This window comes from Thalia democratica, chromosome 2 (assembly GCF_965202585.1).
Source record: "Thalia democratica chromosome 2, ktThaDemo2.hap1.1, whole genome shotgun sequence".
Classification (NCBI taxonomy): Eukaryota; Metazoa; Chordata; class Thaliacea; order Salpida; family Salpidae; genus Thalia; species Thalia democratica.
In genome coordinates, this window is record NC_139166.1 from 25,498,313 (window position 1) to 25,511,791 (window position 13,479).

Genomic DNA, 13,479 nt, shown 5'->3' on the forward strand with positions numbered 1-13,479 from the left:
AAGCTTAAAGTAGTCGAACTTATCCGGGAAGTAACTGTGTAAAACTGCACAAAAAGCTAATCCATCAGACCAGCTGCTTGAATAGTTTCTGATGTCAACATTCTGTAAAACAGTATAATTTTCATTTTATAGTGTGAACTACATCTGAAAAACTACTTAAAATTCTTTAAAGCAATAACAAATATATTTTAATTGTGTAGTGTTTTCCTCTACTTTTGATAATAATTTGCTTTAGTTAAACTTACGTGATAGTTTCTAGTTCTTTGAACAGTCCATTTTTTTAAAGACTCCATTGTTAAAAGGTTCTTTCTTTTGTGAATTAGTAATAAATAGTCTATAAAATTATATTGAGAATTTTTATCAAAACCTCAGAATCGAGTTATGAAACTTCGACTCAGTAGTAACACTAACTTTGAAGTTCTGGTAAAGGTTTAATTTCAAAAAAAAGTTTATCAACTAAGCTTAAAGTTTTGAAAACAGTGAAAACTTTATAAACTGTGTTTTGTATATTATGTCCTATTTTGTGTTCTAAAAGAAAATTTACTAACTAAAAATTGTTTGCTCTTATGTTAGTATTTTTTTACCCAAAACACTCTAAATGTTTTTTTTTTATGGTTCAATGAAAATCATCTATAGTTAAAAAGAAACTACAAGATTATTAAAGCAATTGGTAAGTATGTAATGTTTTTATAATTATACTAAAAGCAGTATTTTCTGCAATTGTTACCAAAGTAATGATATTTTTTCTATCTTACAGCAAGCACTTTACCACACCGAAAGACCATGAAAAACAGTTTCCGCGACAATCTATGACTGGTTTCGTTCTTAGTAGAACTTATCATGCAGACTTAGTCGCGAGAAGCCATTTTTTCAGACTAACCAACCAGTATTAAATACATAGTCTGTTTGCAAAAGCAGTTCAGCAAAGTTTATTTCTTTTTAAAAATCTTGGTAGACCTAAAAAAACATACAAAACCAGTATTTTGTTTGTTTATATAAACATTAAACTTTTTAAAAAGTCTTAAAAATGATTAAAAACTATTTAAGTCATGCGGATCGATTTAGTTTCTAGTATTGAAATAAAAAATATTATTCTTCTTTTTCTCTTATAATATTTAGACTTCCACTTAAAAAATTAAAAACGAGTGTCAAATAAACATAACCTACTTACTTATATGTCTTATTTTATAACGTTCGAGTTAATTTATGTTTCATTTTCTTGTATAATTAGATAATTATGTCATATGTGTATTATTTTAAGTATTTTAAAAAGTACTTAGACTAAAAGTTATTTTACTAATCTGGGAATAAAATTAAAGATGAAAAACTTAAAACAATAATTGTTCAAACTTTTAAACTTAACATAAATATAAATAAATATCAGTTTTTGGTAGCTGATTTTATAATTTTAAAAATAATAAAAATAAAATTATTGTTAGTTACTAGTGCTTAAAACTAAAATAAGACCTAATAGCTTATAACTTAGTTGTTTTGTTAATTATATTGTTAAAAATATTACTAACCTAATGTATTTATCAGTTTTAAAGTTTTACTTATAGAAAAAGTTAAAATAGCATAGCAAATAATTTTTAAACTAAAGTAATGATTTAAAAAAAAATTTGATATAAAAATATTAAAGATCTTTTTTATGAATATTCTATTATCTTTATATTATTTACTTTATGAATTGTTCTATTTAGTCGAAATCGTTTATTGTTTTCGTTATTGTATAAAAACAAACTAAATTAAAACTTAGCAACTTTATAAATATGCAAGGTATTTGAATATAACTTATAGTTTTTGCTAATTTACATTATATTTTCACCTGCCAAACTTTTTACAATGAATAAGAATAAATATTTATATCTTAACAAACGACTGTATTATAACTATAACAAAAATAAGCAATACTAATTTGTTGTTTGAAAACTCATTTTATATGACAATAAATAATTAACTTTTTTACAAAAATTTGTGTCTTTTTTTTTCAAAGCCAAAGTACTAAAATAACTATTAGTTTTATAATAAAGTCATTTGCAGTTAATTAAAAAAAATTTGACACCATATTTTTTTTTGTTCAAATTTTTTTTTTAATTAGTTCAATATCTATTTTGGTTTAAACAATTTTTTCATAAAAATATATGTACTTCACTATACTAAATACTTTAAATAAAAGTAATGCTTCCTTTCAATATATTTAGTGTAACCTTAAAACACATTTAATAAAAAAATTTTGGTGTTTTTTAAAACATAAAAACTTGAGTTTTGAAGTTTTCAATCTATGACACAAGTTTTAATTTAACACAGAAGTCTGCAGTCTTTTACGTGGAACGAGCGAGATTTGTGAAAAAATTATTCGTTGCTAACAACGTTTTTGAGTGGTCTTGCTTTAAATTAAATAAAGAAAATGAAAAAATAAAAACAATAAAATAAATACCAATTAGGAAGCTCTACAAGTAAAAATAAAAGTATGTTTGTAAACTATTGTTGTAAAAAGTTTATAACCTGCTCTACTGATTTAGTTACTATTTATCTATAATGAAGACGGTGCAGGCCAAAAAGTTTTCTTAGCGGTTCTCAGTTAGCCTGTAGGCCGCAGTTTACCGACCCTGATTTAATAGGTTAACATTCGCTTTTGTAAAAAGAAAATTTACAAAATTTAAATTGTCACGTAGACAAAACATTGCGTGTGCAAAGAAAAACTTGCGCACGAAAAGTTTTGAAACTTGAAAAACTTTTTTGAAAAACTGATGAAGTTTATTACAATTTTCTTTTTTAACTTTTCGGACCAAGTGCTTCTAATGAGAATTATTATACTAGTAAAATCTCTAATTAATGATCAATTTAAATTTGTGATCTTTGTTTCCTTAATCAACTTTTATGTATTTAAAATTTGTTTATTTAAAAAATTCTCATTAGAGTTAATAAGACCTCTACAGTTTTCTACAGTGCATTTTTAAAGTTCATTAAATAATTATTTCATATACTGTAACAAAAACTTTACACAAATCTAAAACTTTTTTTCAAGTAAAGTAAGCTTTGTTGTTTTAAAATTAGACTTTGTTTATAAAATATTATTTGGAACACTTCAATTTAGGTCTGCATGATTTATGGCAGTAAAAATTAGGTATGTTTGGTACGCACATAAGTTTATTTAATAGTATTAAACATTTGATAATTACGAATAGTGTATATAAACTTTTCAACGATAAAAAACGAAATAACAATGAGTAATTGAAATCTTTGAAATAAAAAACTAAATAAAAACACATAAGTAGTGGTTTTTTTAGTGAATGAAACGATATAGAGTAAAACTTTAGTTTTATAAGTCTAATTGTTAAAGTATAATAAAAAAAAAAAAAAAAATATTTAGAATATATTACAGACACATTTTAGTATACTTTTATAAAAGTCTTAATTAAGATACCTAAAACACTTGGAAAAATAAGAAAACTTTTAAGTGAAAATAGCAATATAAATGTTTTGTATATAATTTGTAAAATTGATAACAATGGAAGTTTTTTTAAGTCAATGCAAAAAAAAAGGTTGAAAAACCAAAAATAGTCACAAATATTATAAGTGTTTAAATTGAACACAAAATAAAACTAATATAAAAAGATTAAACTCCCTCATTGTTGGTTTAATACAATAAACTACAGATAACAATGTGTAAATTAAATATACAAAAAAAAAGAGTATAGTGTTTCAAAAAAGACCACAAGAAAGAGGTTTATTAATTTGGTTATTAGATTTTGAAAAGGAGGCGTTACAAAATAAACATGTACGATCTTAATGGACACTGCTAATATTTTTTTTTAGATTTTAAATGATACCATTGGTAACTTATCAAAAGCTTATCAAAAGATCTAAACAATTTTTGCTGAAGCAATGAGGCTCTCACGCGAATCTCTTCTTTCTCCTGAGGTATCTTTAGAAACAGCACTGTTTCTCCGCAGTTTTCTATATAAAAAATTAAGTTTTAAATGCCTTATTTAAAAAAACATAACATTTTAGATTTCATATATATCACTTACTTTTACAACGCACGAAAAAAACTTTGTATGAAGTTAATTTTTTTGTGTTAGAGACAAATTTTTTTTTTTAAGTTTTAAGAGTATTACATATGTTACTAAAAAGTCAAAAAATATTTTTATTCAAGTTTTCTAATAATCAAAATTTTACTTGCAACTTTGCAATTTGTGTACTTTACACTTTCTATTTATTAAAGCAGTTTGAACTTTATTTTCAATCAAAAAAAAATTCAAAAAAAAACGCTCACTTCAACAAAAACTTTACATTCAACCTCTTTGACACTGAGACTGAAAAATTCTAAAAAAAAAAACACAAGAAAAAATTTCAAACTAACACTTTAGCGTAAGCGAAAAGACCAGCAGCAATGCCGAGAAATGTGGCAGCAGCGAACGCAGTAACATCGAGGAGGCGGCAACACGCTTCGGGGTGAACGTCCAACGAAACGTCGTGTTCCTCGTAGTAGTCGTACCTCAAGTGGCACCACTGCCCAGTGAAGCCTGGGTCACACCTGTGGTAAGACACAGTCTTTCAAACAAGATCAAGATCAAAGAAACCTTAACGTTATATAGTGATTCAGACTGTGGTAAACTTTATGTATTCTTTGATTGGTTTTGATAATTGCAGAGAATTGTAAGAGTATGTCGTCAGTTTTTTAGTAAAACTGTTTGTAAAATAAATACGCAAGTAATTAAGTGAAAAAGCATATTTGAACGCCCCTGCCTAGTAAAAATTTAGTGTAAAGTAAATTTTAAGTTTTCCATAGAACATATCACATCTAAAAGCAACTTTTTTAACGCTTGAAAGTATTTACACAAATGAATTATTTGTAAACATCTTAAAGTTTTAAATAAGTAAGTTATATAAACTTAAACTTATTTTGTATGATTTGAAAGCATTATATTTTGTAATTTAAACTTAAACTTTATTTTACTTTTATTGTTTTTAACTTAAACAGAAAAGTCTATTTAATCATAATTTCCCTAGTATTTATTTCTTGTTATTTTTTCTATTCATACAAACAAAATATTTTTGTTTTTCTAATGGTTTGCTTACTAGAAAAAAACTAAACATCTGTATTTTATAGAAGGAGAACAAATATGTTTTCGTTTTTCTCAAAGAGCTCGTTGAGCACTTAACTAACTTAATACAGTGACGACTTCTTTGATTAAATTTAATTTTGTTTAATAAATATTTTAGAAAACAAATATGTACCGTTTTTTATTATTAAAATTTCATCAGTGTTGTTGTAGCTGTTAAAAATTCGCTTCTTAGCAAAACAGTACCATTTTATTTGTTGTTGCAAAGATAAAACCTTTTATCTTATCGTAAAAGAATACTTTTACCCTTGGTTGTGATAAAATATCAATTTAAAACTAGGTTTTCCAAGTAAGATCTTTAGGTGTGGCTCAACAACCTTATATTGCGTGAGTTACGTAAAAGTTAATTAACTTAAAATAAGTGTTTTTGTGGTTAAGAAAAACAATTCGAAGTTGGAGTTTTAACAAACTTCACAAACATAGCACACGATATCAAATTAAATAAATTTAATACGTAATTTAGCTTAAAATAAATACCAGTGCAACTACGTAAAGCTGTTTTTACTATGTGCGTTTAAGAGTTCTGATTCAAATCAAAACTATGGTCTGAACATTTTTTGCTGTAAAAATGAAGTATATACATTCATTTTAACTTTGATTCATGATAATAGAAAAAGAAGTGGTATATACAAATAATAAAATTTAAGATTAGTTTCTAAATATCATACATTATAGTTGAGATATGTACATATTCAATTAACATATGTGTATGACATTTAAGTTTAAACATTTTTCTGATGTATATTTAAAAAAATTTTTGTAGAACCTTTAAAATATCTTAGTAAAGTAAATTATACATCTATTAAAAAAATTTACTATTTAATCCTAAAAAATAAGTTCTATGTATGCTTAACTTTTTAGTTCATAAATAAAATACAAAACTTTTCTTTATTGTCTTTTATTTTTGGTTTTTGTTTTTTTAAGTAATTTATAGTATTGTTTTAAAAGGAATTTTTATTTATTTAAACGAAATATCAAACATCTAACATTTATTTTAAACATTGTTATTTGAATACAACAATACATTTTGGGCACATAATTTTGCCAAAAACATTTTAACTAAATTTATTTTAAGTTTCCTAATTTTAATTAATAACTTAATTTTTCAAACTAACTAAAATAATTGATAAAAATATTGTTTTTCATTGCTTAAAGCTCCCAACTCAGTAAAATTTAAATAAGAATCATATAAAAATTATAAAAGTATAAGCGAAGGTCGAACCAAACCTTTTAAGTTTTTTTAGACAGTTTTAAAGTTCTTATAGGTATATATAAAACATTTTTCTTTTAAGGCTATGTTTATTTTACTTATTTTTATTTTACTCAAAAGTAGGTTTTAAGTTGTTATAAGTAAAATTTAGTACTACTTAGCTTTCACAATAGCATTAATTCGTTTTATTTTTAGTTTTTGTTTTTAAAACAAAGATAGAAAACAATAAAACAACTAAACAAAAATCTTTTCGCAGTCGATTAAAAATAGTCGATTATTAAAATTTGAGAGCATTAGAATTAATTTGAACAAAAATATACTTTTTGTAACAAATGTTTATTTTGTTTATTTATAAGCTAGCTAACGAAGTTAAAGTTAATTATGAGTATACAAAAAAAAATTCAGAATAAAAATACTCAATTTCAAAATATAATTATAATTTTTCAATTGCCACACTCTTTTAAAAGTGACTTTTAAGTACAGCTTCTTTAAAAAAACAGGGCAATCGAAAATAACACAATGGGTTTTTCACTTAACTTTTATAACGAAGTTTCGCTGAAAAGCAGCTCGTCAGATACAAAATTGAATATTCTATTTAACTACTAATTATAAACTAACTCGCAGTACGACACCCAATAGTACTTTGTCTGGCAAAATCCGTGGCCGCAGTCTCTAGAGTCGGTGCAAAACAAAGATTCCATGTTGGCTCTTCGTTGCTGGGAGTGAAGCAGTGAAGTGAAGCTCGGCTGCCAGCAACGGCGGTTAAAAAGGCCCCGGCAAGAGCGCTTTGAAAAACACAAATGTGCGGTTTATGCATTGCTAGTGCTGCGTGTATATCAAAGTGTGTAGTTAATCGGCTTCTTGTTTTGCGTGTGGTTTCCGCCGGCTCTGGTTAAAAGTTGCAGTAATCAGAAATTAGCGGCGAGATAAGTTATTTTTAACACTTAGAGGATGCTATTTATAAGCGCCGCCCAAAAGTGTCTAAAAACAACGCCTTAATATAACGTGTTGTTGTTAAGTCTATTGTAATTGTCAGTTAGATTATAAGGTTGCGTAACCACTTTATAGGTGATTTATTTTTGGGTTAGACTAATATATCTACTGAATTATAAAAATGTTTTTATTTTTTGTGGTTTAAATAATAATTTTTTGTTCAGAGAGTATAATCATCATAGAATTAACATTTTTTGTAAGTAGTGTATTGTTTTTATAAGTATTTTTAGGTTTTTATAGTTTCTAAAAAAATAAACTGCGTTTATGTATCAAATATTTTTAATTTACTGTTTACAGATATATGATTTAATTGGTAAAAATAACTTACTTTTCAACAAGCATTTTACAAAAACAATTAAACAGAAATAAATACAAATGTAATAGAAACTTTTTATATATTTTTTCTTCTTCACTTATGCCAAGCTATTTTTTTTTAAACATTAAACCTTATGTTTTTGTGGTAGGGATTTATTTAACTAGTTTCACTTTTAAAACTTTTATGAAATCTTAAAAAGGATTATACTATGATTATTCGTCGTTTTAATGTTCAATGTACGTTGATTTTATTAAAGCAAAATGCTCTTTAGTTGTTATATTAAAAACTATTTTTTTAAATATCACTTAAAGTTATGAGCTCTAAGTCACAATGCAATTTATATAACAACTGCTGTTATACTTTTAATTATTTGAACATGACTTGACGTTTAAACTTTTAAACATTAGCAAAACTTTTCAGTCAAACTTTATTTTATCTGTAAAAACATGTTTTTTTAATCATGTTTCTACTACAACGTTTTTGTAATTTATTTTTATGACGTACCTTATTTTAGAAAACAATAATTTATAAGTTTGGTAACCTATTTGAAATATTTTGTAAGAATTGGAAATTACTTAATAATAAACAGTTTTTGTAATATTGATCGTAGCTACTTGTAAAATTAAAGATGACTTTGAAAATTATTTCAAAAAAAAAAATTGCAAAAAAAGTGCTCAACTAAATAACCTAAAATAAGACTTTAATATTTTTTGTTAATTTTAACAAAATATATATGATGTATTTCAATATATCTTTTATTTCTTATTTGTTTCAAAAACATAAATAAAAGTTTTTGTTTACAGTGATACCACAATTTTATTTATCACAATTTTTAACTTTTAATATACTTTTATTAATTTATTATCTATCAGCAAAAACAGTTCTTTTAAATTGTAACCTAGGGTCTCATTAATATCACTTAGTAACTGAGTATAACTTTGTTTTATGACTAATTTCTAAATAAATAAGTTTTTAAAGTGTAAAATTATTATTACTATCTAGATTCAACAGCAAAATAGGTCATAAACCGCTATCCTACCAAGGAATTAAGTTATGGATTAAGCAACCATTATGTTTCAAAAATATAAGTCATTTTGAAAAGTTCCAAGATGAATTTAAAAGTATCTTTTAAATAGTGATTCTTAAGGTCATTAGTGATCATTCCGACTCGTCTACTTACTTTTGTTTAAGGAGTATATAGTATTTGTCATTTAATACCCAATTTTTATATTTATTCTTTTTACTTTTTTTTTTTGTTTTTTGTTCAAAAGTTGATTTGCTTGGTTACAATAGTAGTGGTTTAGTCTATGTTGTAGCATTTTCTGTCTAATTGTTCTTTAAAAATACGGTTTTGAGTTAAGTTCAGAATACTGGCAATTTTTTTTTTCTTTTTAGCATGCAAATGTATAAAAATAGTTATAGATGTTTATACTTTAGCAGAAAATTAAGTTTAAATAGTAAGCTGAGATAACTGTTTTAAGCAAACTTATGTTAAAAAATCTCTTTTTTTGAGGAAATCAAAGAAAAATAAAACTTCTTTATTATGATTGCAAATGTTGTTTGCTTTCTAACATTTCCATTTTAGACTTGGAAAAGTATTCAAAATATAAAAAATTACAATTTAAAATAGAAGGAAATTCTTTGTTTTTAATATTATTATTGTTAAATTTATTATTTTTTTCTCTTATTGAAAGCATAAATTTTACAATACTTGTATCCTTTTTTTATTTATAAAATTTAAATTCAGTTGTTGTAGATTTCACTCCTTAAAATTCTTAAAAAGTTTACAATAGCCTAAATCAGTGGTCGGCACGCTACTTAGAATCCGTGAACCCTAAATCACAAAATTAAAATTCTGTGCACCCCAATTTGCATTCTTTAGCGCCGCTAGTGTTTAAGAATATTTAAACTCTTTTAATTGTTTTTTTTACTAATAGTTTGGTAACACCTACTTAATTTTTACACGCTAAATTTAAATTTACCAGTTTACCCTATCCATTTCTAGGCTAAGAGTGGAATAATTTTTACATAATGTAACAGAATAGAACTAGGAGAGTACAAAAATGGTCGTTTTATTAACAACAAAATGGTCAATTAGATACCAAGGTTGAATATTTCTTAAATGTAGAAAGATTTAAAAAAAAACTTTATTTTAGTTTCTGCGCGAAAAAAAAAATCATGTACCCCAAAATAAGTTTCATGCACCCCAAAAGTCTCGTGGACCCTAAAAGAAATTTCATGTACACTAGTGTGCACCAGTGTACACCGTGCCGACCACTGGTCTAAATATCTATTTAAATGTAATATTATTTTTACTGTTCCAGTAAAAATATTAAATGAAATAAAAGTTACCTTTTTAGCCCAAAATACTGATAAAATCTTTCGTAAAAATGTTTCAGCCTATTACATTTTTTAAAGACGTTGTAACGTATAGTTCGAGTACTCACACGTTTGCTATTAGTATTGTTTATCTCCTTATATAATTTGATTAAAAGTTATATATAATTTTGAGTTCTTATGTTACTAAACAAGATTCATAGTACATTATTAAACACCATTTTTAGTTAATTTTCGATTAGTTTTATTTTCTTTCATTTTTCTTTTTGTTTAGTTGATTGTTCATTACTAAAGGTTAAAGTATTTTAATGATAAAAAAAACTATGTGTAATAGCTCGTAAGAAACTTTATAAGCATGTGGTGTACGACTCGATTACCGAAAGGTTCCTTTGTAAACCAGGTCATTTGACCAAATTTTTTGAGTGCTTTTTTTATCGTTCAATAAACAATATATATATATATATATATATAGAACTAAAATACACAAAATAAAATTTTGCTTGGGACAGCTGTTTCGGCGTTTAATACGCGTCTTCAGCCAAGTTTTATTCAATGAAAAGCAAACTTGTAAGTACAGCAATAGAATTATACAAAATTAGGTACTACGTAATAATAGAATAGATAGTTGATTTTAGACAAAATTATTAACAGAATTTTTAAATAAATTGTTTACGATAATGTATGCAGCCAGTTTGTAATTCGTTTCTTTTTTTTAGTTAGAGATTCAGATTTTTAAAATTTTAAAATTTCGATTTTTTCCGCATTGCACAATTTACATCCGTTTTTTAAATTATATTTATTTCGTTCTTGTTAATAATTCCAAATGAATTTTAAAATTAAATTCGTTGTTTTATAGTTTCCAAATGTACTGCGATAAAGTTGTCGTATTTTTTATGTTTTTCGTGTTTGAAGCTGTACTTGTGCTTTGTGTAGCGATTTTTGAATGATAGTCCAGTCGAGCCAACATAAAACTTGGTCTGGTTTTCAGTTATAACTGTCGCTTTATATATAATATTTTCCATTAGGCAACTTCTATTTACCGGGCATTCTTGTTTTTTGCAGTCAAACATTCGCCTCTCTTTGTCCTGCGTGTCTAACATCTTTCGATTGTGTGCCATTATAAGTTGTTTCATGTTTGGCATGCAGGAGTAGGACACTTTTAGTGTCTTCCTGTTAAAAACTTTACAATATGTATGGTTTTCAGTAAAGTTATTGTCCACAATCTCTAGGAAGCGCTTCCCAACTCGTGTTGCCACACTTTTGCAGAATGGAGCGTTGCAATATAAAATATTTATTCTCCTTCTTTTCTTGTTCTTTCTCTTCTCGCTTTTGTGGCTATATATATAAAAGTATTTGAATAAGTATTTTATTTTTTTTGTTTAAACTTTTCCGTACCTAATCACGATCTGTTTTTAAGATAAAAAAAACTATCAATTTCAATAAAAAAATTTAACCGATTTTATGTCAACTATTTCTAAACTTTACTATTTTGATCGATTTGAGACATATAAATTTTCGTTTTGGTAAAAACTAACTAGGTTGAATTTTTCAAGTTTTCTTGAAAAGTATACAAAGAACTTTATGTTTTTGTGTTAAATTTTTATTACGAAAACTTTTAATTTCTAAATATGTTTTGAGACAGTCGTATTTTTAAACTGAAAGTTATATTTTTACAAACGATAGACATTTTATGTTTTAATTGTAAAATTATACTATTTAAAGTTGTATTTTTATGTATTACATTAGCAGAACTAAAAAAAAGATAAAGGATACAGTCTACCAAAATTAAGTTAAAACATGTTTTCCACTTATAGTACTTATCAACTGGTTAACTAACTATAACATCTGATTTAAAAATTAAAACAAGTTCTGTTATTTAGATTTCGAAGAATATTTTTAGTGTAGTTTTGTAAAGAAAAATAAACTCTTTTTTATTTATGGTGTAAGTTTTGTCTTACTTATCATTCTTATTTCTTACTAGAAGTTGGTACTTAACTTTTCTCTTTTTGTTTGTTATTAAGTGAAAATATAACTTTTTGGTTTATAGATATAATAATAATTTATTGTGCTAAAAATAAATAATATATATATTTTTTAGTTGATATAATAAGTTTAATATTTTCTACAGTTTTTAGCTAACCTAGTGTGAATATATTCATTTTTTTTGTTTATTGTTTGTTGAACGACAAAAATAAAATTGCTCAAAATATTTTGTCTTAGGACCTGGTGCACGAAAAGACCCTTCGGTTATCGAGTCGCACACTTCTTGGATACTTTTTAACGTCTTATCCAGCTTGTAAAGTGAGCGTAATAAAATAAAGTTAAGGCTTTTCCAAGCGACTTACTAAATTTTCCCCGTTTGGAAAATCTTGGGTAAAGCTCTCAAAGTTGAAAAGTAGACAATTTTATGTCTAAATTAAGTTTAAATTCAAAAGTGGAGCCAAAAGAAGTTTAATCAAGTCTAGCGGTTTCAAATTTTATATTTTATTGCCCTCGACTCGTCAAATTCGGGCGTATATTAAGATAAGTGTAAAACATTTTCATCAGCTTATTTTTAAAAACTTTAAATTGTGGCAAGTATGATTTATAATAATATTTTTTCTTAATTGCTTTTTGCAAACTTATTATTACCAGATTACTCATTTTGTTTTATATTTTATTTCACAAATGTTTTAATAACTATACTAGTTCCACTTTCAAATGATAAATGAATTTGAAAAAAAAGTTAGTAAACAGTTTAAAAAAAAGCTTTAAATAGCTTTAAATTATGACGTATGAATAAATTCAAACAAATACAAACTTTAGTTTTGATTACTAAATCACTTAAGTTTGTATTTGTTTGAATTTATTCATACGTCATGATCTAAAGTTATTTTTTATACTGTTTACTAATTAAACACTTTTTTCAAGTTCTTTTAACATTTATCACTTAAAAATGGAACTAGTATAGTTTTGAAAACCGTTGTGAAATAAAATATAAAACAAAATGATTAATCTGTTAATAATAAGTTGCAAATGGTATATAAATACGTTTAAAAATCTTTCTATAATAGTACTTTTTGTAAACATCAATCAAAATTTAAGAACTTATTTACTTCTTTTTTTCGGGGACGGGTCTGTTTTGTACGAAGTTTATTTTGCACTTAGACAAGTTTGCATGAAGTCACTTTTGCGCGAAGAGACAGTTTTTAACGAACCGTCACTTATGCATGAGGTTAGGTACAGTGTCGGTATGAAAACATAAATATAATTTATTGAACGAAAAAAACATTGCTTATAATTTTTGGTCTTAGAACCCGGTGCACGAAAAAACCGTTCAGTTATCGAGTTGCACACCACGGATACCTTTTAACGTCTTATCCAGGACATGAATACGTACAAAGTGACGCCGTGAAAAGTGACTGCTACTGCTAAACTGACGATTTGTTCAAAAATATGATGCAAAAGTAACCACTCGTACATAAGTGATAACATTTTTTTTTAGTTAAAATAAT